Consider the following 26,575-nt stretch of genomic DNA (forward strand, 5'->3'; position numbering starts at 1 on the left):
GAACTAAATCTATGTACATTGTTCTTCCTGTTTCAAAATCTTAATGTGATACTACAAAAAAACAATAAAAACGTTTGAAATCTGGGGGAAAAAATATATATATCGTTTCCGATATCTGACAGGAAAATCCCGTCCTTCCATAACAATCCAGATATGGCCTCCTGTATTTCCAAGTGCCTTACCGAATATTCACCCAGGCTCTTTGTAAATGTCCTCATGGGCTTGTTGATCATGGTCCTGCACTTTCCGATTGTCGTGGGATTCCTGACCCCGTGCCAAACTAAGCGTGGTATAATTTCAGATTATATTAAACAAACTTTGGGAAGCATTTCCAAAATTTTCGCCACATCCCTTTTCACTTTGTGAACCAGCTCAACTGAACGCTTGTAACCTAGGTCGAAGCCGTCCGCATGTATTATTAATACATCATAACCGTTTTTGCCTCAACAGTTCCTCTAACACCTAAATCCATCGCAAACCTCTCGTGCCTATCCATGTTATCCAGATGGAATTATAGCCAACTGTCGTATAGTTGCTCTTGTGCTTGGCGACTGCGATTAACGTAGGGGACCACCTTCTCTTTTCAAAGAGGGTGATTGGATCTAGCTCTCCACCAGAAATATTTGCCTCAAGCTACCTTCGGCCAAGCTCGGTCCTAGGTACATTGGGCCTTACAAGAATCCAGTAGACTTCAAGTTGGAACATCCTGCCAGCCTAAGAATACCGCCCATTTTGCACGTCTCTCTCCTCAAGCCCTACTCCCAGTTCTATCTTGGTGGAAGATCAGGAAGAATTTGAGGTATAGCACATTTTGGACTCCCGGAAATCTTGTGGAAAGCTCCAGTATTTGGTGCATTGGAAAGGGGTACTACTTGAAGAGAAATCTTGGGTGAATTTCAAAGACATTCACGGCCTTTCTCTGGTTCGAGGCTTCCACCGTAGATTTTAATCAAAACCCACTTCAGTTGCCCTGAGGTCGCTCCTGAAGGGAGGGTGTGGGGGTACTGTGAGACTTTGACACAGTCTGCACCCACAGACGGTGGCCATCTTGCACACTGGAAAATACTGTTTCACTTCCCCGCACACTGAGGATGCAGTGGCAATCTTGGCTAATGGCAAGCTGCCTATAAATAGACTGGACTTCCTCCAGGAAGTTGCCAAGCATGGTTTCATGTTTGTTCCTGTTAGACGCCAGCGTGTTCCTGTTTGTTTGCATCCAGTCTTGACCTCTGCCTGTAACCCCGATTCTGATCCTTTGTTGCCTGGTTCGACCCTGGCCCGTGACCCTGACTCTGATATACTCATTCACGATTCAGTCTCTTGGTTGAGGTCAGGTGAACTTATACCCTACCACAGCCCTGCGGGTCCGCTTCCTGTTACAAGACGAGCATGGTTACTGTCACTCGTCGAACTTTTTATTAGAACCAAAGTTTATCTGTAATTAAGGGGTTTAATAAGGTACAATATGATGATGCGTTTCTATGTTAATTTGAGCAAGTATACAAACAATATACAAGATAAAGCGCTAAAGACACACTACTGTATCATAAGATAAATATAAAAAGTGATGACCAATATCTGACTATCTCTAAGTTACAGTGCTGCTGGAGTATAATCAATGTTCCTTAGCCGATTATAATTGTAGAATATTTTTTTTTTGTAAAAACCAGCACACAAAATGTGGGATAAAAAGGACAAAAAAAAGAGAAGGGAAAAATATGTAGTGTAGTATGGATTAAAATATTCATGATTTATGAAAAACCGGCTCAACCCCGTTATTGCGCGATCCGTTACAATGCAAATCCGCTTGTAACGCGATGTGAGCGTGGCTCCCAATAATATGCAGTACCATGATGCAGATCTCCTAGCCTCTCCTGTGCCCTGCTGGGGTTGACCTGACTGCCTGCGCCCCCCCCCCCTCCTCGGCTTCGGTGTCATTTGACGCCGGTTACCATGGCGATGCATCGCTCTGACGCTCTCTGTTCAGTGGGATCAAACACAGACACACACAGAGACATACTGTCTCTTTAAGGGAGCTGGCTCTAATTTTCCTCTCTCTCCCGGTCAGCTGGAAACAGAAGGCAGAAGCAGGGAGAGGAGAGAGCTGGCAGCTGCTGCCAGGTCAGTCCTGCATGGGGGTGCCGCTGTGCCGCCGGGTCTGGGGCAGCTCGGAGAGTTATCCCAGCTCTCCCCCTCTGGCGGCCGCGGAACCCCTGAGGGGTGCAATGTTCGCAAATTATTTTTTTAACGCGATACACATATAACACAATCAGATTCTTTGGACCCCAAGCACCGCGCTATAACAGTGTTCAGCTGTAGTAGTTATTAGACTCACATGTGGTGCCGAGAATATAGCAATTGATTCATAAGGTGAACCTCCTTCTTTGTGTGCTGTCCCAGGTATTTCTTCACAGGGTACATATGGGAGAAATAAGAACACCCAGCGCTTATATGTAAAGTATAAACTTTAAATGATTAGTTGCGGCAACTACAGAGTACTCACAATGTTGCAATTCTTTTCAGCATGGGCTATAAGTCATTCTTGAAACTGACAGTATGTATTGCGGGGGAGGATCTCCCTTCTCACGTGTGTGAATCCGTTCCAATCTTTCTTGGCGCCTGATTGTGTCACAACCCAGTCCGTCGCATCTGATCCGGGTCTCACAGATTCTGATCCTACGCATTTCACAAGCTGAACTTGCTTCCTCAAGGGATCATCCAGTGTTTTCTTATTTCTCCCATATGTTCCATGTGAGCAGACAAAGAAGGATGTCCACTGTATGAATCAATGCCTATATTTTAGGCACCACATGTGATTGTAATACTTACTATTTTCATGGATATTTCAAAACATACTACACTATATATTTTTCTTTTTACCCCTTTCTAGTTTGAGTAAATATATAGGTTAATAAGATGTAGTGTTAACTGATTGATTATACAGGGTGACACACAGTGCCCTAGCCCGGACCTACAAGGACGATGGGTTTAGGCTCATGACCTATGATCTCCTTCAGATAGTGAGAACTCCAGGTGCGGGTTGGACCTCAGTGGCCGGAACAGCAGGGAGTTGGTGAAAGCGTAGTTGTATCACAGGCAGGGGTCCAGGGCAGGCGGCAAGGAATCATAGTCGGGTCATGGTCAGAGGTCAGCAACAGGGAATCCACAGGAACAGGGCACAGAAAAATGGGACAAGCCTAATTACAGGCAAGGACCTTTATTACACATAGAGACTTCGGCAGAAACAGACTAGTGCAAAACAGACTTTGGCAGAAAAGAGTCTAGAGCATATAAAGCAAAGGTAAGGTGAAAGAGGAGGCAGTAATTGTTACGTACAGCAACCAGCTAGCACGCGACCTGCATACGGGACAAGGGTTAATACTCACGCCCGCAAGCGCTCCCACTTTTTACCTCTGCAAAGATCCATCAAATGGACAATATCTCCTCTACAGGATCCAGGATCAATTCAAAACCCCCAAGCTGCCCCACCCTTCACCTCCGCCAAGGTCCCTCAAATGAGTTGTATCTCTCCCCAATCCGTCTCAATATACCACCTCCACAAACAGCACACAAGTGAGCACGTGACTTAGATATGCAACCAGGGTTAATGCACACGGCTACTCTAGCCACCCCACCTTTCTCCTCCTCCAGGAACCAGTGAGTTAATATTAACCCCTACTCAATTGCAAATCATATCGATCAACTGCCACCACCTGAGGGTATGCAAATATGATAAGAGATGTCAGATTAATATTTGCCAGGGCCCTGTTTATTATAGAAAAAACTATGCACTTTAACACACCAAAATCAGTTGTAGCAAAATGTGTCCGAATACGTAAAATACTCTCTCCACAGCGTGCAATCAGTTCATTCCGAGCCCAAAGCATTACTTATTAAATGTTTTAATATATATATAAAAATACAGTGCTTAGATTACAGAAAAGGCATGACAAAAAAAACATACAGCTGCAATAAAATGCAGAACAGCTTTCTTAAAATAAAAGGGGTAAACAGACAGAAAATCCTATACCTTAACAAATGCTAAGGATTTTCCCCCAGAGAGGTCGCTGGATCATGAATATGACAAATCAAGAATTTAGTCCTAAATTCGCCTCTGTTGAAATCTGATTATTATAATCTCTGTTCAGATATAAATACAATTCTTTCCCATTGAACACAACCTAAACCTAGCCCCTGTCGTAAATCAGCGGTGAGATTGACAGTTTTACGACAGAGTAAAACACCTCCCACCACAGGACGTTTAAACTCCTTTTCAATATCTAGATGTACTCCTAACTTTACTGCTGTAATACTTACTCACATGTGAGACACATCAGTACACTCAGGCACTCACTGCGAAAATATATAGGGGCATGGGAACCATGGAGATCTTATGTAGGGGTAGCTCATTTACCCCCAAATTCTTTCAAATATAAGAGGAGCCATGGAGGCACCCACAGCGTTTCTGTCACCGGTGTTTATTTCACGTACACGGGAAGAGGTGGGGTTTTGTTGTTGTTGCGAAGAGCAAGCTTTAGTTCTCTCGGACTTTAGACCAAGCTCCGTGGAAAGTAATAAGTACCTATTGTATGATTGGACCCAATGAGACCTTGTATGTAATGTGTTTATAGTTTAAAACAGGGGAGCTCAACACCAGTCCTCATGTGTCCCCCCCCCCCCCTTAATCTCCAACAGGTCAGGTTTTTCAGGATATGGCTGCTTCAGCACAGGTGGTGGCTCAATCAGAGACTCAGTCGAAGAGTGAGCCTCTGATTGATCCACCTGTGCTGAAGCAGGGACTGATTGAGCTACCTGTGCCGAAGCAGGGACCGATTGAGCCACCTGTGCTGAAGCAGGGATATCCTGAAAACCTAACCTGTTGGGGTTGGTGGCGGTGGGGGGAGGGGAGAGCCTGAACACAGGAGTGGAACCCCTTAGTGTTTTAGTGTTAGTGTTCCCTTTGTGTGTTATTACCTTGTGTACCTTCTATATCCCTTTTGTGTTTTTATATGAAACTTTACAATAAAATTTGAGATAAGAAAAAAAAAAAAAGATTTCAATGAAAATGGAAACCAACGCGATTTCCTGCCCTTTAATGGGGTCATCCCACAGAGCAGGTGAATGTTTTTATTTTAATTTTAAAACTACTTGTCAGACTAATCAGTTTTCTTTGAAAGAAAGCCTGACATTCACTGCTTTGCTTATTTGCATCATGCGAAAAAATGAATATGTTTCCCTTTTCTCCGAGTCCGTTGAATTAGGCCGCGATTAAGGTTGGCGCAACGGCGCGTGTGATTTCGCACGCTGCGCAAACAACTGCATCAGCCGCATTGGGCCGGACATAGTGCGCGCGGCAGGTTTTTCAAACTATAAATCGTTTCGTTTTTTTTTTTGCTCGGCGGCCGCATCACATGAGCGGTTCAGCCAATGAGGGCGCACCAGCCTGGTGACGCGTCCGCCATGCCTCCCAATCGCTCCATTGCAGTGCATCCATCGCTTGGGCGACAGGCATACGTGACGCCATGCGCTCCGTCGAACGCGTGTGACTGCTATAATTGCGGCCTAAAGCTACTTAGTTTTTTATCTGTTTGACTAACGATGGCTCAATAATTACTATACAAACAATGGAAAACACAGAAACTATTCACCTCTAGATTTGGCGACTGACAAACAGTTGTATCACCAAAAGACACAGATAAAGATTAAAAAAACCTAAGCTTTTGTTTCCCATGGAAAAGAGGTTAAAAAACTATTTTAAAATACTAATATATACAATTTTCTTTTTAAATGTGTCAGTCAGCTTCATTTAACCTATTAAACAGGTCACTGTCTTAGGCTGCGGCCCCACTGGCGCTGACCGCGCTCATGCTTGAGAGCGGTGACGTCACCAGCTCTCCAAGCATGAGCGTCGGGTGTCCTGGCTATTTCGTAAGCGCGCGCGGGGGGGGGGGGCGTTCGGGCAAATTGAGCGCGCTCCAAAGTTAAATTGTTTTGTTTACTCAAGCTCCAAGCTTGAGTGAGCGCGCAGACTTGCACATATACATTTATGTAATTAAAAGCGACAAGCACCACGCGCTCTGCGCGGTCAGCGCCAGCGGGGACGCAGCCTTGGTTCACTTTGGTCCCGGGAGCGACTGGCTCTTTGAAATAAATCTGGTGTAAACTTTACGCCCACATTTTGCAGTTGGGAGTCTTTAGCAGAGGACCCCAGTGGAGGTCTGGGATATTTTTTTAAGTGATTTTCTGCATAAGTGGTAACAATGTTGCATGGAAATTCAACGTGGAATAAAAATAAAGGTGTTGAATCATAAAAAAGTTTTTTTTTTTTTTTTAATGTCCTTCGTCTTGCAACCGAAAAAAATAAAACAATTTTGGGGGAGGGATAGAAACAGAAATGTGTAGTGGGAAAAATGCTGCATACTGCTTCTTTCTCAGTGTTAGATGTTGTTTTATGCCTGGGGATACCTGCATCTGTCATTAAATACATACATCTACAATCAAACAAGTGTCAGGGCTAATTCAATGTAGTAAAAACACAAAGTAAGAACAAGGAGGCCCTGACAATTCACTGATTTGCGTCTCGGTTAAGTCAAATAAACGCTGATGAAGTTCAGATCATGTTGTGTGAGGGTCTTTTGTTATCAACCGCAGCGATGCTTGACAGACGAATCCGCAGCGAAGGTTTCACTTTACACAGCGCTTTGCTGCAAATGACCCCAGTAACAGCAGAAATGACTTTGGCTTGTCAAACAGAGACAGAATTAGCACCTGACACAAGAAAGTAACCGAAAAAATAAATCCCTTTTGTTTTGATGTTATTTTTTGGTTCCTTTGAAAATGTTTTCCCAGGAAGACTTCAGCTGAGCGTTGAAAATGTCATTTTGTCACACGGAAATCTCATTTTAAATTGCGTTTGTGCGCGCGTATGTACTGACCTGCATTGTCTCAATCGCAATGCGTTTGAGAGGTAAGTATGGAGGCGGCCAACGGAGGAGGTAAGGCAGCAGGGGCGGCGGGTGGGGCGCCGAAAAAAAAGTTTGCGCGCCCCTGGTGTAATTTACCAAAATGTATTATTTTTACAGCATGGCTATTATACATAATATGACACTAATCATTTATATTTACTAATACTAGTTATAAATGAAAAAAATAAATACATATAATTCTATTTTCATTTAAATCGTATCAATCAGGTATTTATAATTAGGGACGCGTCAAAAAAAATCTTTAAAACTACAAATTAAGCTTTGCATGTGCCACCCCATTAAATATATTATGGTGGGGGGAAAAAAGTGACAAAAACCCCTCACTGTACAATGTACAGCAAATATAAATATCACTTGTGAGCACATTCACATAAGAAGTCTTCATACAAACGACACAACTTTTATGCCGGTTGCACTACTTTTTAACCCTGAACTTTTGACACAAAAAAAAATGTCACACATTATCTTTGTACACAAGCCAGGTCCTCTTTGACTGAAACGTAATTTCAGTTATTAGTCACTTTACACTGCTTTAAAAAAACTCTTTCCGTCAGACTGAGATTACTTTTATATGGCATTAAAGTTGCAGACCAAGCAATATCCTACATGGTTTTTTTTTTGTTTAATCAGTTCTGTACTATGAGAAAATACTTGTAGCATTTTTTTAAAACAACTCTGAATGACATTTTAACGTGTTATAATGTAACAAGCCTTTTTTGTTTATATAGCAACCATTTACAAAGTCACATCCCCTTCCTCTTCTGAAGCCGACGCTGGCACACCCTTTTTGAGCCTTGCCCTCCCTCTAGCAGTGCACCAATTGTATCTAGGGATTGCCTGGTCAGTGAATTGTGGGTCTTCAATGTGGTTGACCCCTCTCTTACAGTAGAGGTTCTTCTACAGTATGTTGGGAAATGGTGATGGTTGATGTAGAAGCCCAAACTGGATGAATCTCTAAGGACAATGCAACCACTTCAAGCTTCTACATACTGTACAATGCATTCTATCCCAAAAGGGCATAGATGGGCGTTTCATGATGATCACTAGCAAGGTGAAACATCAAGTATTTGGCCCAAATACCATTTTGTAGCCTGGCTAACCCTAACAGATACACTGAAATAAGGCTGGGGCACTGAAGAGCAACTTCAATGGTGCACTGTAGGTATCCGTAATATGCAAAAAGTCAGGAAATATATGTGTATGTACGTTCAGAAGATAGGACAATGGACAGACTAGATGGTGGTCTCCTCTTAAATGTAAAGATACCTGTGTGATATTCTGTAAAGCCCTCTTCCCATAGCTTGGGAAGATTTCAGCTCTATTCAAATGAATTGAACAAAAAATCTTCCAAAGCAAAGGGAAGGTAGCTTTATAGCACCTTGAAGCAGGACATGTTTCTTCAATTATGTTTACTGCATTAATTCCTATTTAACTGAGACCAATTTGATCAAAGCTACGTGGGCTACGTATGTTGATCTTTATAACAATTTGTCAACAGCCACACCTTGAGATTAATTCAGTGTTACTCTAATTTAAATTAAAATATAGTGAGTTATACAGCTATTACACAAGTTGGGATGGCCAAGAATCTGTACCCATTCTTCATCACAACAAATTCTTGCATCACGTGTAGCTAATGAGCTATTTTGTTCAAGTGAGTTGGTAACCACAGTTACAGAAGAAAGAATGGATAAGTTGGCATGACATGTTTAGGGTGTTAAATCTGAGTGGTTGAAGCATTCTAAGCATGGTCCTGAAGGAGTCTGATTTTCTCTTATCTGCTCCCTTTTGTGTGATGTCACAGGGCGTTGAGCAGGACCTTGCACAGGTAAAGTGTGTATCCCTTTGCCCCCCTGCTCCTGACTAGTCCCACTGAGAGAAAAGGCCACCGTTTATCAGTAGTAGTATATGTAATCATGGCAGCTGTCATGAGCTGAAGATTCTGAGCTTCAGCCAATACCAATAGCTCACTAGTCAGACATGGATAGAGGATGGAATGAATGTTCAGTGTTAAGGTCAGTCCTGGTCCAATAATAAGCAGATGTCTTTCTTTGAGATCCATAGTGGGAAGACTGTTCATTTTGAGGGTCCATCTTTGCCCATAGTGAGATGAATAATCTATGTCGGAGTCATCCCAGGCCCATAACACAATGAATGTTCTTTGTCAGGGGCCATAATTGGCTCAGAATGGGATGTACATTTTGTGGGATGATCCATCCTGGACGATAATGGGATGAATGTTCAGCATGAGGGTCTATAATGGGATGAATGTTCTGTGTGAGAGTCCATAACATCATGGGATGGATGTTCTGGTTCCATAATTGTTCAGCCTTCTTCTCTGTGCTCGATGAATCTCACGTCTGCATCAAACATGGGACATGCCAAATTGGTCAATACATTTTTTACTTGGACTTCTTATTCTAATCTGATGGGCTTCAAAGCTAGGACTGTGACCCAAAGGATTCTTGATTGTTGCTGCCAAAACACTCTAAAAGGTGGGTGGATTACATGAATGCCGTATATGGAATAAGGTGTACATAGGCAGTCAATCGTTTGTCTTAATTGTCAACTGGTTAAGTGTTTCCAAGAAATGACATCACTATATCAGAATGATAGCAAGTAAAGAAAACATTGACTAACGCAACATTATTTGTGGCCAATCTAACTGGGTGTCACTCATATGAACATGCCAAAAATTAATTTAAGTCTATGGTGAACATTTAATTTCAATGAACCCCTTTGATGCAGAGAAATGGCAGCCATATTTTAAACACCCCAAATAAACTTTTAATGTTAAACAAAATTAAGCCTGTTATGTTTTCTCAAAACCTTTCTTGTGCTTTAGGATTTCTGTAGATAAAGGAGGGGGGGAGGGGGGTCTTATAATTGTTGCTTATGAAGCTTCACACATAGGATTTCCAATTAAATTCAGGTCTGCAGGGCCTGGCGATCCTCAATATTTTTCGAAACATTAGAGGATTTGAAAAATGATTGAAACCCATCACTGAACGAAGCTGCCCGCAAGGTAGAGAGCTTTTCACACTTGGCGATTATCACCTATTTCGATACGGCGAACAAGTTTGCTTCGAAAACAAAAGTTTGTGGCCAATCTGATGAGCCCTGAATTATGATTAGTATGATTATTTTCATTTTCGCAGTTCGATCGAAATTGTAAAAAAAAAAAAATTCTAAGTCGCGGACCTGCACAAGAATATATTTAAATATAAAACACATACATATACCTATACATGTATACTGTACATACATACATATATGTGCATGTACATATATATACACATACGTGAAAACATTGTACAGTATTTATATAGAGATATATATATAAAATGGGAAAGAAACATCTGAGTGGAGATTTACAGAGTAGAATATCTATTTGATGTCATCTATTTACTTTTCAAGAGTTCTCCCATTGTCAGCTACAAGAAAATATAACCTCATTCCACTCGGCTAGAGCCAGACAGTCAAACATGTCCAACTGGAAGGGTGGGTAATAAAGCAGGTGGGACGCAGCCATGCTTCACCAGGTCCAAGAAAACATGTCAACCTTCCCCTTTTCCACAAGTCCTCTCCGACATAGTAACCGGGAGCAGTGAGTGGAACATTGTTATCTTATCTTCAGCTAATTAGGTTCCTGAAACAAATTGACTGCTTTCGTATTTTTATGGGGAATTCATTTGAACCTTTCCAGTGCTTGTGGTGGCACCAAGGGGGGCAACAGACCACCGGCACTTACAGTCTGATAAGTTACCTGGTACAGATGCAGACAGATTTGCTGTCTCTGGAGTCATGACATGAAAATCAAAATGGTGTGGGTTCCCGAGACAGTTAAAGCCGCGGCTGCCTGGGGGGGGGGGGGGGGGGGGGGGGGGGGTGAGGCGTTATTCTGAAGGGGACCCCCATACGAAGAGATTTCCTGATGCCAGGGGATGCCGTGGTCATCAAGTCTAGCTACATCCGTATGTAATAAGTGCCTCTGGCATGCTATAGCCTTAACATAAGCATACAGGACAGGTGTATTAGGGGGCTTTGAATGGGAAGTGTTTCTCAAAGAAATGTTTTCTTTACTCTTAGCCCGCCCGGTTCATTTTAGACAGGATAAGGGGAAGGGGGAAAGAGAGGGGGCTTTTGTCACAAAAAGCAACAGCCAGATGAAATCAAACTCATCCCAAGTCTCAGCTCACCGCGTTTACAAACTGACTTTACACAATGATTTCTAAAATGCGTATCGGTTTCAGATTGGGGCGAAGAGCATTGTTCACTAGACCCCTTAAAACACATCGCTGCCAGTAACACACGCTGGTCCTCCTAGCAGGGACTGCTGGCATTTTGGAGATAAGACCACAACCTAAAGCTGGGAAGTTTATGGCAGGGGTGCTCAACTCCGGTCCTCAAGCCCCCCTAACAGGTTAGGTTTTAAGGGTATCCCAGCTTCAGCACGGGTGGCTCAAGTCTCTGCTGAAGCAGGGATATCCTTGAAACCTGACCTGTTGGGGGTGCTTGAGGACTGGAGTTGAGCATCACTGGTTTATGTGATGACATCTAGTCTCTCCAGGTGCTATGTTACAGGTGCTTTACTTTGAGTGATAATTACATGTCAACTGCTTTCAACTCTGGAGGCTTTAAAAATTCCACCACTAATGCAGCAGAGGATTTTCTTGATGGTTCTGCTTTTCCAGGATACTGAATTTCACCATTTGATGCCCATTCCGGAGGGTGCATCCTGCGGTGTGAAAGGGGTTGTTGTTATTTTTTTTTTTTTTAGCACCAAACTTTAAATTGCCAATAAGTAAACAAACTGAAGAGTGATAGTGTTTTCAGCTTGCCACAAATTTAAATGGATGATGCACAGGTTCACTAACACACACACACACACACAAAACTGATGCACAAACACATGAACACAATGATACACACAGAGCACTGACATGAATACATCGGCACGCACAGAGTGACTTCTGCGGATACACAGTGTCACATTTATTAAGCAGTCTTCCACCATAAGACAAACAATGTCTTCAAAGTGCAGGTCTCCTCTAGGACAGGGGTACAACGTAGAGATCTACTCACCAGCTCTAATGCAATTCTTCATTTAATGTGACGGGCAAAAACAGTGGAAAGATAACGTGTCAGGTCCCATATGGACCTTTCATCATATAGGCTCCTTATAACCTATTCAAGTCAATGTGCTGTAAGGCAGGGGTGTGCAAACTGGGGGGCAGTGCCCCGCCCACCACTGGCCCCAGATTTTCCAGGGGGGGGGGGGCGCGGCGGTTGCAGAGGCCCTTCGCTCTTCCCCAAGGCATTTTAAATTAAATGCTGGGGGATCACGCGAGGACTCTGCCTCTTCCCTTACCTTGTCGATGGCGACGTGGGGTCAAACGATGCCACAAGGTCACATGACCCCGCGGCGTCATTTGACGCCAGAGACACGGTAAGGAGGGGGCGTAAGCAGGGGGTGAGAGGGGGGGCCGAAGGGAGAAAAGTTTGCGCACCCCTGCTGTAAGGTATCATCCAGCGCTGGAAAGGTGTTTTATAGCAGAAGACTGTTTAGAAAGAAAAGGATATGTATAACAAGGCGCCTGTGGTTAAAAGGATATATATCCAACCAGTAGAATAGCCAGGGATAGGCTCCAGACGTAGTGATGTGCTTAAAATAGAAGAAAGACACAATACATAGCGTAATACTGTTAGATAAGACGAAGGGGGGGGGGGGGGGGAACTACATATAGACACACAATATATAACTAATAAGTATCAGCTGAGATACAGGTGATTGCTAATTAAAACATTTAATATACATATATTAATATACAGGACATAGAAAAAATAAAAATAAAAAACTGGGTAAAAGGACAAATAATGCCGATGGACACACTGCTGCAATGGGTGAAATACCCACTCACCGGACGATAGATGTAAACAGGCGGTGGATAAATCTGAGAGTATCCCCTCTCTGCTGCTCAGACAGCTACTGCAACCGATCCGGTCTGTAGATGGAGCGTGGCACACACCCGCCGGCGTGTGTGAGTAGAGCTTCTATCAGCTGGTATTGCAGGACATGCAGATAGGTTCAGAACGGCTACAGCAGATTCGCCTGATGTATAAGTAAATCCGTCTGCCTGGAACAGCTGATTCGTCACCGGATCCGTTCGGGAAGGGGGGAAATCACCACAGTGCTGCAGTGGGAGTCCAAAGATGCCACCCTACGCGTTTTGAAAGCGTGCTGCTTTCTTCCTCAGGGGTTCGAAACGCGTAGGGTGGCATCTTTGGACTCCCACTGCAGCACTGTGGGGATTTCCCCCCTTCCCGAACGGATCCGGTGAAGAATCAGCTGTTCCAGGCAGACGGATTTACTTATACATCAGGCGAATCTGCTGTAGCCGTTCTGAACCTATCTGCATGTCCTGCAATACCAGCTGATAGAAGCTCTACTCACACACGCCAGCGGGCGTGTGCCACGCTCCATCTACAGACCGGATCGGTTGCAGTAGCTGTCTGAGCAGCAGAGAGGGGATACTCTCAGATTTATCCACCGCCTGTTTACATCTATCGTCCGGTGAGTGGGTATTTCACCCATTGCAGCAGTGTGTCCATCGGCATTATTTGTCCTTTTACCCAGTTTTTTATTTTTATTTTTTCTATGTCCTGTATATTAATATATGTATATTAAATGTTTTAATTAGCAATCACCTGTATCTCAGCTGATACTTATTAGTTATATATTGTGTGTCTATATGTAGTTCCCCCCCCCCTTCGTCTTATCTAACAGTATTACGCTATGTATTGTGTCTTTCTTCTATTTTAAGCACATCACTACGTCTGGAGCCTATCCCTGGCTATTCTACTGGTTGGATATATATCCTTTTAACCACAGGCGCCTTGTTATACATATCCTTTTCTTTCTATGCTATCATTCTGACCAGGGGGTCAGAATTTGTATTTCAGGCAGCCCCTTATATGTGGACTACATTCCCCATTTAAGGTTGTACAATATTAATTGTTTTATCATTTTATTGTTCTAGTTAGCGCTACCTATTCTCTGTTTTGCAACTGTTTTAGAAGACTGTTTAGTAAATATGGGCCGTAGTCTAAACACAGACACATAAATATCTACTATACAGTGTATTGCTAACCCCTCTGGCAGTGACGGGATTAGTGGTGCCCTTTGCCATTGGTTACTTCTGACCTCTAATGAATGGAAGGAGGGTGTTATCTAATAGCGCTTATATCTAAACATATTAATTAGTGAAATACAATGTGAAGTGACTGTGAATTAAGTCTAAGTGAATACACAATAAAAATGTGAAAAAATATATAAAGTGGATACAAACAGGTTAGTCGGAAATCAGCTCAAGCCAAGGTAGGATTAACTTTCTTTAATCCAGGAGAAGTCGAAGTCCAAGGCAATCAGGGAGCGCAAAGACCATGAAATAGAATGATAAGAAATACACTCTACGCGTTTCACCTCATCCGAGGTTTCTTTAGGAGTCTGGAGAAACCTCGGATGAGGTGAAACACGTAGAGTGTTTGCCATAGATGGAATACTCAGTTGGATCAAAGAGGGGAGGCTCCATAGACGAACAGTGACCAGTCCCGAGACATCGCGAGAGCTTGCTGCACGAGTAACCAACCCGGAAGTGCGAGAGAGGGAAGACGCGACTGTCTGGTGTATCGAGCTGAGAGACAACTCAGGAACCTCCACTGTGGGTGCAGACCTCATGACCGTATGATCTAACTGCTATCTATATATGAAAAACCATGTGAGTGTATTTCTTATCATTCTACTGCATATAAATTTCTATGGGTGCAGTCTCTCTACACTATGCCTGTTCTTCTTTTTTAATTCTATACAAGTGGTGACGATACCATAAGACTCATGCAGAGGCAGTTTCTATTGGGGATTTCATCGCTACCTAAAGATACCTTTACATACACTTGAACACAGATGACTCTGTGAGTATATAAATCACTGGATGTTTATCGTCTGGATGTTTCAATATTAGCATCAGACATATTGCACTATGTTGGATATGTTTTTTTATTTTTCATGGTCTTTGCGCTCCCTGATTGCCTTGGACTTCGACTTCTGACCTCTAATGCCAGCACTTGATGCGCTTTAACTCCATTGCACAAATTCATTAACACACTGATACACATACAGATACACTGTCAAAACACATGGACACACGGACACAGATATATACACTGATACACGTACAGATACACTGTCAAAACACATGGACACACGGACAGATATATACACTGATACACATACAGATACACTGTCAAAACACATGGACACACGGACACAGATATATACACTGATACACGTACAGATACACTGTCAAAACACATGGACACAAGGACACAGATATATACACTGATACACATACAGATACACTGTCAAAACACATGGACACACGGACACAGATATATACACTGATACACGTACAGATACACTGTCAAAACACATGGACACAAGGACACAGATATATACACTGATACACATACACTGTCAGAACACATGGACACACGGACACAGATATATACACTGATACACATACACTGTCAGAACACATGGACACACGGACACAGAGTAAGGGATTTTATTTACTCCGGGTTTGCCTTCAGTAGAAGGTGGCAACCCTGCATGACGCAGAGGCGGGCAGAAGGCCCAGCACATCAGGCGGCATCATCACGTCCTCGGAGGAACCCCGGAGCTGAATACAGGAGCGTTTCGCTCCAGGGGAACCAGCGGTTCCATCATGTAAACCAATCAATGGCGGGTAAAAGAATTTCAGTATGGGGGACTGCTTCTTTAATGCAGATCCAATCCCAATACACCATCTCCGACCTGTGGCATTTTGTGGATGCAAGGACAAAAGTATGTTATGCAGAACGTCTTAAAATCCCATTGAAGCAGCAGTCCAAGCTGAGTTTTTTTTGTTTTTAATGATATTTTTTCCCTCTAATATGTGCATCAATACAATCAATACAATTCACACAATGATCAGTAATTAGCTAAGTTGCCGATCCATCCGTTCTCCTGCGTTCGATCGATGAAGATTTGGCTCGGGAGTTCACTAAATGGCTGTCAGTGCAGCAGAAGAGGACCAAAGATGCAAAGTTCTGTGGGGAAGATCATGTGACCAGGCAGTCACTAGATACAATTGGTGCACTGCTAGAGAGAGGGCAGGGCTAAAAAAAGGGGTGTGCCAGAGCCTGTTTCAGAAGAGGAAGGGGATGTGACTTTGTAAATTGTTGCTAGAGCAACAAAAATGCCTGTTACATTTTAATACATTTAAAATGTTATTCGGAGCTGTTTTTAAAAAAAGTGCAACAAGTATTTTCTCATAGTAAATAACTGATTAAAAAAAACACACATGTAGGATACTGCTTGGTCTGCAGCTTTAATGTAGCAATCCATGCTGCTTATTTGTTTTTACATATATATTTATTTTCACCTATTGGAGATAAGAAGTCTCCCCAAACTTAACCTGCGTCAACCCCAGCTACGGAGATCCACTAGCTCCTCGTATATTTCATTTGTAAATTTCCTTACACTATACACTATATATGTACATAACAACAAAAAACGTGCAGCGCGCGTCATCTCATGATGATGTCACGGCTTTCTATTGGTAACCGGAGTGGGGCTGCCTCAGTGGCCATATTGTTTCTTCTGGACAATAATTCTTGTAAGGGATTTTCAAAATGACATTTCTCAGGAACCAGGGGGGGCATGGGGGAGGGAGGTCCCTGTAGCTTGGAATGTCATAGTGCAACTTTGGGGAACCCTTTGTTTCAAATAAGGTGATTATATATATATATATATATATATATAAACAAAAAACGAGGTGCCATTAATTTAATGTGCACTAAAGCTAAGCACAGTTTAGCAAGTGTGAGCTGAAGTTCTTTTCTCTGTAAACAAGTATCTCAATAAAAATCACATGAATGTAATGTGTGTGTGTGTGTGTGTGTGTGTGTGTGTGTGTGTGTGTGTGTGTGTGTGTGTGTGTGTGTGTGTGTGTACAAGAAAACAATAAAATGAAACAATGGGCAGATTTCATTGCTCCTATTAAAACGTCAAGCTTATAATTACACAAAACATTTCTAAAAGCCAATAACTCTGTTTTAAGGAGGGCGGGCTGGCAAGTGAGTGGGAAGGCAGCGGGCGGGCAGGTGAGCAGGCTGGCAGGCAAGTGGGGCGGGCAGGTGGGCGGGCTGGCAGGCAGTGGTTGGGCAGGTGGGCGGCTGGCAGGCAAGCGGGGTGGGCAGGCAGCAGATGAGCGGGCTGGCAGACAAGCGGGGTGGGCAGGCAGCAGGTGGGCAGGCGGGCTGGCAGGCAAGCGGGCAGGTGGGCGGGCTGGCAGGCAAGCGGGCAGGCAGGTGGGCGAGCTGTAGGGATGAATCTCCGGGAAGCGCAGGGATATGTGAAAACAAAAATGTATATAGATAGTGCAATATTGCTGTGACAAATTAAATAAATTGGCTGATCTAATGCAGATGTACTCACAAGTGTGAGAAGGTTAAAGGCACGTAAAGGTATCTTTCCCAGAGTATGGATGTCACACTGTATTCAGGAAATCAATCTCAGCCCCATATAGAATCCAAGAGACCTTAGAAAAGAAGACTGGACATAGCGCAGACTGTATACCAAGAATTTATAAAAGGTAAGTGAAAGGTATTACACTCACATGATTTCAAAAGTTTAAAAGCATTTCGATCACACGCAGTGGATCTCAGCAGCCGGATAGATGGTGTATCTGGTTCCCCTCCTCCCGTGGCGTGCGTGTCACTGGTTTGCGTTCCAACTGCACAGGAAGTGATGTCATCGGTTTCCAGGGGTTCCGGCCAGTAGTACAGACGTCACTCTACGCGTTTCATCTCATCGATTTCATCAGGAGTGACTTTATGATGGGTGTGGGATGCATATATACCCCTAACTTAGTTCCCATTGGTGATTGGCTAACTAGATTTTAATTGGTTTAACGATTATACTGAGTGGATACACATGAGATAGAAAGAGACATGTAATTAATCCCTCTGCATCTTACATATGCAGAGGTCCAAAAAATAATACAATCAATCAATGTTGAAAATTTAATGCAGAAATGTATCTTTAAAAATGCTAATGCATAGATATAAAAAATGTTTAAATAAACATTATAAAAATATAAACATAAAAACAGGTAAATATCAAATAAATAGGCAGTAAGTAAAACAATATAATTCAGAACAGGGAAACTAGCTAATTATAAAGCATAGTTGATTCATAGGAATAGATGAAATCTAATGTGGAAACAAGAAACAGGGCATAAGTAACATTATAGAAAAGGTTTCAAATCAAATTCCAAATTCAGACCAGCAGGAGACATGGTTTTAAGTTCGAACATCCAATATAATTCTCTTTTTATCAGTGCTTTATCTCTATTACCCCCTCTCCAGTGAGGCATAACCTGTTCGATGGCTTTAAATTTTAATCCTTTAGGATCTGAATTGTGTGATAAATAAAAATGATTTGAAACACTGTGTGTGGTCAATTTTCTTTTTATGTTTCCTATGTGTTCCAATATACGGGTTTTTAAAGATCTTATAGTTTTCCCAATATATTGTAGACCACATTCACATTCTAGTAAATAGATTACAAAATTGGACCTACAATTTAAATGTTGTTTTATTTTGTAGCTTTTTTGTGTAGTATTAGAATGAAAGCTATCAATAATGTTAGAGCTATATTTGCAGGCAGTACAGTATTTACAATTGAAAAAACCTTTCGGGGGGTCCAACCAAGTTGGATTGCTGTTTAAACTAACATTTTTTAGTGCACTTGGGGCCTCATGCAGTAAGCGACGATTATGTGAAATCGGCAAGCTTATCGATTAGTCATGTTATTGGCGTTTTTCCCTCTCCGTATGCAGTAAGTGCCGAATACATTCAAAATCAACCCGAAAACAAATCCGCCCACTCTCACGATGATGAGCCGATCACACACAGGTGTATCGGCGTGCGTGGCGGGGTGCTGTTAGGTTGCACAATCACAAATCTTGCTGAATCAGGCGAAACAAGCATGTTTTTGATTGCGCGCCATATTTAAAGGCAACGTGTACTGCTAATCATTCTCTGTGTTGTTGGGAGTGAGAGAGAGAGAGAGACGCACAGAGCTGGACGATTGAACATTTGCATATTGACTGAGAGACTTGTTGTGTATTGGGTGAGCTTTGTCCTTTGTTGTTTTGTTTACATCTTTGTCTTGTTTTATATGTGGAAGTGGGTCGTGTGATTGCCTGTACATTTCTTGTCTGTTTTTTGTGAGTGCTGGAAGTATGCCCGCAAAGCGTGGGAAGAGTGATGCTGGTGGGAGTGGGAGTGCTACTCGTGCGAGTACGCGTCGGAGTGAACGTTCTGTTCAGGGGAGTGATGTTGCTGGTGCACCGAGTGGTGTTGCTGGGAGTGGGAGTGCTGTTGTTGGGAGTGGGAGTGCTGGTGCTGCGAGTGGTGTTGCTGGGAGTGGGAGTGCTGTTGTTGGGAGTGGGAGTGCTGTTGCTGTGAGTGGGAGTGCTGGTGCTGGGAGTGGGAGTGCTGTTGCTGTGAGTGGGAGTGCTGGTGCTGGGAGTGCTGGTGCTAGGAGTGTGAGTGCTGGTGCTAGGAGTGTGAGTGCTGGTGCTAGGAGTGTGAGTGCTGGTGCTAGGAGTGGGAGTGCTGGTGCTGGGAGTGCTGCTGGTGGCGCAGTTGCTGATGGGGTGTCTGGTGGTGGCGTGCTTGCTGGTGGCCAGCTTTTGGAGGCTCTTCCATTGGAAGAAGGAGAGTCCAGTCAGCACCAGCCAAGCTCTGACCCTAAACCTGCTCGGAAAAAACGTGTGGAGAAGCCACGTAATCCTCGCTTCAATGACCAGGAAAATAGGGCTCTTGTCACTGGCATTCTGGAGCACTATGACAGTATATATGGACATTTAGTAGGTAAGTGTAACTTTACATTTATTATTCAAATACATGTGATCCTAGGTCATCTGAGTTTTGTTCATATGCAAATATGGGTACACAATATCTTTCTATGTTCATTAGTGTGGAAACACAGCTTTTTATCATGCCTTACAAGGACAAATAAACACAGGCGGTCAATTTGCCAGAACTGCATACAATATGAATGCAACCTTGCTTACATGTATAGGTTTAGTAGTGAATGCTCATGTGCTGCACATATTACACATAAAACAGCATGTTTGCTATCACTTGGAACAGCTAGCAGTGTAGGAAACTGGTGCTTATATTATTATTCATTTACCTCATATCTTTTATATGTTTTTCAAGGGCGGACAAGTGCAGCAAGCAAAAAAGAAATGTGGGACACAATAGTCATTGGTGTCAATGCCTGTGGGAATAGTGTCAGGGACAAGTATCATTGTCGGAAAAGATTTGATGATATTAGGTCCAAATTGAAAAAGAAAATACAAGACCAACGCGTGCATGCTACTGGCACTGGAGGTGGGCCCACACCACAACGTCTCATATTGACTCCATTGGAGGAGCTGCTTCGGCCAAAATTACTTACCGTCGTCGTGGAAGGCTTGGCTGGTGACCGTGACATTGGAATTTATCCGTCACAATTTCCAGCAGGTGATAAATATTACTGTACTAGGCGTGTCGTTGCTTACAGTTATTTTGCATAGTTACACTGCTTTTTATACTGTCTTCACAATATAAGCATACCTGCATCTATATATGTATATGTCTGATTCTGTATATATATATCTCAAAATAGACATATATGTAGTAGTCCTACTAAAAGCAGTAACTAATATAGCACGTGCCATTGCGTGCTCATTTACATGTGAATTCCCAAAATGCATAGCTGCAGTGGAAGCAATTGATGGTGGGCGAAGATGGGGAACAACAGGGTAGTACACGTGTAACACATGTTCATGAGAAATTATTAGTAGCTACAGGTACAGAACAGAAATATGTATCATGTTATTGTGTATTTTATTGATTTTACTCCGACAAACATGACATTACTGCCTATTTTAAGCATGCATCAAAGAAATTGCATGTAACGGCCTACAAACATCACTGGCACTAACACATCTATAGTTGCTTATGAAAAGGTCCATTTTTGCTTTATGTCATATACAGACAGCATAATGAGGCACACGTAGCATATGTTATGTCATTGTTTTCATAACTTAAACACTGCAGATGACTACTTAGCTCATCTACCATTGTGTTAAAGCAGCTGCAATTAATATCTCATCACAGCATACACTTCAACAGAGGGGGTGGGGTTCAGCACACACACTAATTACAGCCTCATTTCACGGTCAACTTAGTTCACACCATTTGCACCTGTTTCAAGTCATTGAAAGGTGTGGCTGATTAGGCTTTTTGGGGAAGGGAATACCTTTCTTACAACCTGAATAGCACAACTGAAGTTAATCACACTCATTTGAAAGCTTAACTCTAGCTACTAAATGCCCCAACAACTCATTACTTATCAAAGCGTACGTCACACATTAGTTCACTCATATCTATAGTTGAACTACTATGAAAGACACATTATCACACACTGCATGTGTTGTCTTGTTGAGTCACAGCCACATTCAGGTGTGCCACATCTTCGATTAATGTACCACACATATCCTCTACCAAAAACAACACTTTTTGCAATATGACCACCTTCATGATAACCATTGTGAATGGTCATCTCATGATAGTTATGTACATTATGATACTGATATCACTACACAACATATGATTTTTATGTACTCATTTAATCTATTTATCCTCACGCATTACTGCAGAAACATAGTATGTTGTATGTTAGGGAACTCAAAAATTCTAAGTACACAGGCATGTACAGTGTTATTACAACTATTTATGTTCACTTTCACACACATTTTCGGTTAAGGAACTGATGTTGTTAGTTAATCATAAATACAGAACATACAATAAGTGTTTGTTCAATATTTACACATGTAAATGTAAAACTTATGTTATTGTTATATATAGTTGCCCCTGGAGGACATGTGTCACCTGAGATGGAACAAGTGTCTTCACCTGGGTCAGCCAGCTCAACACTACTAGAAGGTGAGTGTATCATTTGCTGGCCATATAATATGTGCTCTTCTATATGTTATGTTGTCATGTGCATTATTTGTTTTGCACATCTTCTTTAAATAGGATTACTTAGTGTCAGTGAAAATTAAGTGTAAGGCAACATGTATTGTGTTAGTGATGTTAATTATCATGTAGGACTTCTGAGTTTAGAGCAACTTTTCATTCATTCATATTTCATACTGAGTCCAAACATTATTCGTAAGTCAAGGTAGTTTTTAATGAGGTTATAAAACGTATGCTAACATGTTAGGTGTTACTTAGGACATAGTACAATTACATAGTAACACAGCATACATTAACATGCCATTTAATAATGTGTACATTTCTTTTTAGAACATCATGGTGATGAGGATGATGAGTATGATGAGGATGACGCCACAGAAGAGACTGAAATACAATCATGTGACCATGAAGAGGTGCCAATAGAAACTGTTGTACCGCCAAATCGTCCATCAACTTCCACATACGATGCAATTGTAGCTTCAGAGGGAAAAATAGTGGACGCAGAAAATCGTCGCCATTCAGACATGATGACAGTGCTGGAAAGGATGATTGGACTGCAGGAAGAAACAGTATCACAATTGGCACATCTCCACAGAGTCTTCATTGAAGTGCCTAAACAGTTGCAAAAAATCAACACCTCATTCGAAGCATTAGTTGTTCAGCAAACACAAGCTAATTACTGGAGAATGACTAATGTACCACAATTCAACACCTCCCAGCCAGGATCTGTTCATGCAGGTCAGTTTTCACCACATTCATCTGATATTCATTCACCAGGCCCAAATGTTACCGGTCAAGTAGCAGAGATTGCTGTGCAGGTTCCTGACGACATACTACCACTGCCATCTGTACAAAATCAGCAGCTGACACCTACAAAGGAGCCCACAAAAACAAAATACAAGCAGTTACTACTGACCAGTTTTTGGTCAAAAACAACAAAAGACACACATGAAACAGACCAACCATCACTTGTGCAGTGTCTACCAACTTGCTCACATGTGTCACTGGGCACAAGCCCTGTCCGTGAACAGTCACTACCCAAAAGCCCTGTAGGTGAATCGCTGCCCAAAAGCCCTGTAGGTGAGTCGCTGCCCAAAAGCCCTGTAGGTGAGTCGCTGCCCAAAAGCCCTGTAGGTGAGTCGCTGCCCAAAAGCCCTGTAGGTGAATCGCTGCCCAAAAGCCCTGTAGGTGAATCGCTGCCCAAAAGCCCTGTAGGTGAATCACTGCCCAAAAGCCCTGTAGGTGAGTCACTGGCCACAAGCCCTGTAGGTGAGTCACTGGCCACAAGCCCCGTAGGTGAACAGTCACTGGCCACAAGCCCTGCCCGTGAAGTGCCAGAGGCCACTCAAAGTGGCTCTGTTGTGCCTAAAGTTGGTGGCAAAAGAAAAAGGAAAATTCAAGAGACAACAAGCAGGCCTGTTACTCGCTCGCAAAAGGAACAAAAAAAATAAATGTTATAATTCACAAAATATGTGTTTGGCCTTGTTTTGTTGACTTCACATTATCTAATTACTATTGTATGTATGCTGAAGACTGTGTTGTTTCCAAACTTTCAACTATGTTCTTGTACACGTGAAGTTTTGGAAATGTTAACACTCATAATTAATTGTGTTATAAATATTTATGTTGTAATCGTCTGTTCAGTAATGGTCCACCAGGAGCCAGTTGCTAAGTTTAGAGAAGCTGCCATTGACTTTGCAGCAAAACATTGCATTTGGGTGTGTTAATTGATGTAAGAATTGCATATGCATATTAGTCACATGCAATTATTAAAACACCTAAGTAAGTGCAAACATCTTTCTTGTACGTGTACAGCAGGATTATGTGTAAATTATTACTTACCTTTGCCTTGCTTGGCCATTGTAATTTTGTCCTTTAATCAGTTGTGTGTTCGTTTCTATAACATCTCAGAATGTATAATAATATATATACACACACACACACACACACACACACACTGAGTGAGTGTGAGTGTGTGTATATATATATCCAGCTATATCCAGGATACCACCGACCTGCTAAACAAACTGAATGCCATTGGCCCCCTCCCTACAGGAACACTACTAGCAACTATGGATGTAGAGTCACTTTATACAAACATCCCCCACGAGGATGGGATTTCAGCCTGCAGATACTTTCTGGGATCGCAGGAGCCACTCACAGAGACAGTGACTAAATGCATTGAATTTATTCTGACCCATAACTACTTCACATTTGGAAATGACACATACCTCCAGACAACCGGGACCGCTATGGGTACTCGGATGGCACCACAGTATGCCAATCTGTTCTGCGCAAAACTGGAAAGTGACTTTCTGTCCACCTGTCACTTGAAACCCCTTACATACCTTCGCTACATCGATGACATCCTCCTGATTTGGACCTCTGGCGAACAGGACCTCCTACAGTTCTATGACAACTTCAATACTTTCCACCCGACCATCAACCTCAAACTCACCCATTCCCCGGATGAAGTACATTTTCTAGACACCACCATTACTATAAAGAACAACCAACTACAGACTTCTGTATACCGCAAACCTACAGACAGAGCCAGCTATTTGAGGGACAACAGCTTCCACCCGACACACACCAAACATGCAACCATCTACAGTCAAGCCATACGATACAACCGGATATGCTCCGACACAGCAGACAGAGACCAGCGGATTAAAGCCTTGAGATCAGACTTTATAAACCGTGGATATAATCACAGAATTGTAGACCAGCAAATTCACAAAGCCACCAGAATACCAAGAAGTGATCTCCTTGAATACAAACAGAAGGAGACAAGCGACAGGGTTCCTTTGGTGGTCACATATAACCCACACCTAGGAGACCTACGCAAGATCGCCAGGAAACTACAACCCATCCTCCAGGAAGATACAAGACTGCAACAGGTCTTCCCTGAAGCACCCTTATTATCATACAGACAACCCCATAATCTCAAGAATATTATGGTGAGGAGTAAAGTATTCAGCAGTACAACTGAATGCGGGACAAAACCATGCCAGGACCCAAGATGCAAAACCTGCGCAATGCTCTACACAGCGGACACAATACAAATACCACACAAGAATCGGGAATACAAAATCAGAGGAGGGTTCACCTGTTCCTCCAGCAATGTCGTGTACCTCATCATGTGCATGAAATGCCCAGGGGGCTGCTACTACATAGGTGAGACAGGACAGGGGCTAAACAAGAGAATGAACCTGCATCGCCACAGCATCACACGCGGAACAAGAGACAGTCCTGTTGGCGAACATTTCTCTGACTCTGGCCATAAGATGAACGATCTGAGGGTTGCCATACTCAAAGGTAATCTTAAAACCCCGAAAGAGAGACGGTTGCATGAATACAAATTTATGCAACTGTTCGGGACACTTAGCAGTGGCCTAAACAGAGATCGAAATTTTATGAGTCATTACTGACACTAGCGAACTCTCTTCCCATGAGCGCTAAAGGCCATGTCTGTACATACTGTGCTATATGTATGCACACTCAGCTGTCTCTCACACATACTAATACTCCTTATTTTTCCATCCATACACACCAATAGGGACCACATAGTATCCACACACACTTTTAGTTGTGCTACAAACTCTCACATTTCCACACCCACCCACACCATTTATATCCCTCTCACTCCACACACACCTTGTGTAGAGCACTGTTTATACTGTGGGCTCTCCATTCATTTTTATTCACACTGATACACATACACACTCTTTCTTCACTTGCTTTCAGTCACCCTTTGACACCTCTAGCCATAAAACACATCCACACCGGGGGAAGGAGAAGCACAGATAACATTCCAAGAGACACTGTTTTTAAGTTATCCTTGCTTCATTCATTGTAACATCGCCGGAAGAAGAGATCAGTGTATCTCGAAAGCTCGCACAAATAAAAGCATTTCGTTAGCCACAGAACGGTATCATCTATTTATTTTTTGATTATATATATATATATATATATGTATATATATATGTATATATGTGTATATATATATGTATATATGTGTATATATATATGTATATATGTGTATATATATATGTATATGTGTGTATATATATATGTATATGTGTGTGTATATATATATATGTATATGTGTGTATATATATATGTATATGTGTGTATATATATATATATATATATATATATATATATATATATATATATATATATATATATATATATATATATATATAGTACTATATAAACTGGTATACACAAAGTAATACACTTCATGGTTCCTTGTGAAAGCACACTATTTTAATAATACAGGCCTAATGTTTGAGAAATATCCTAAGTATGAGACTCTAACAGTATTGTGCTTAAACAAATGTTTATTACTTAATTCAATCATGTTTCTCACCATTTAAATAGGTTTCATACAAGGTATACTTAATGCCATCAATGTTGTGTGTACTCCTGCAATATAAAAAAAAAAA

The 26,575-nt window shown here is 42.2% G+C and overlaps 1 long non-coding RNA gene across 1 annotated transcript in view; it reads left to right on the top strand.

Moving 5' to 3' along the window:
* LOC142496411 (uncharacterized) overlaps window positions 1-26,575 on the top strand; it is a 510,055-nt gene that overhangs the window by 120,887 nt on the left and 362,593 nt on the right. The window lies entirely within an intron of this gene.

This window comes from Ascaphus truei, chromosome 6, assembly GCF_040206685.1.
Source record: "Ascaphus truei isolate aAscTru1 chromosome 6, aAscTru1.hap1, whole genome shotgun sequence".
In the NCBI taxonomy this organism is placed as follows: Eukaryota; Metazoa; Chordata; class Amphibia; order Anura; family Ascaphidae; genus Ascaphus; species Ascaphus truei.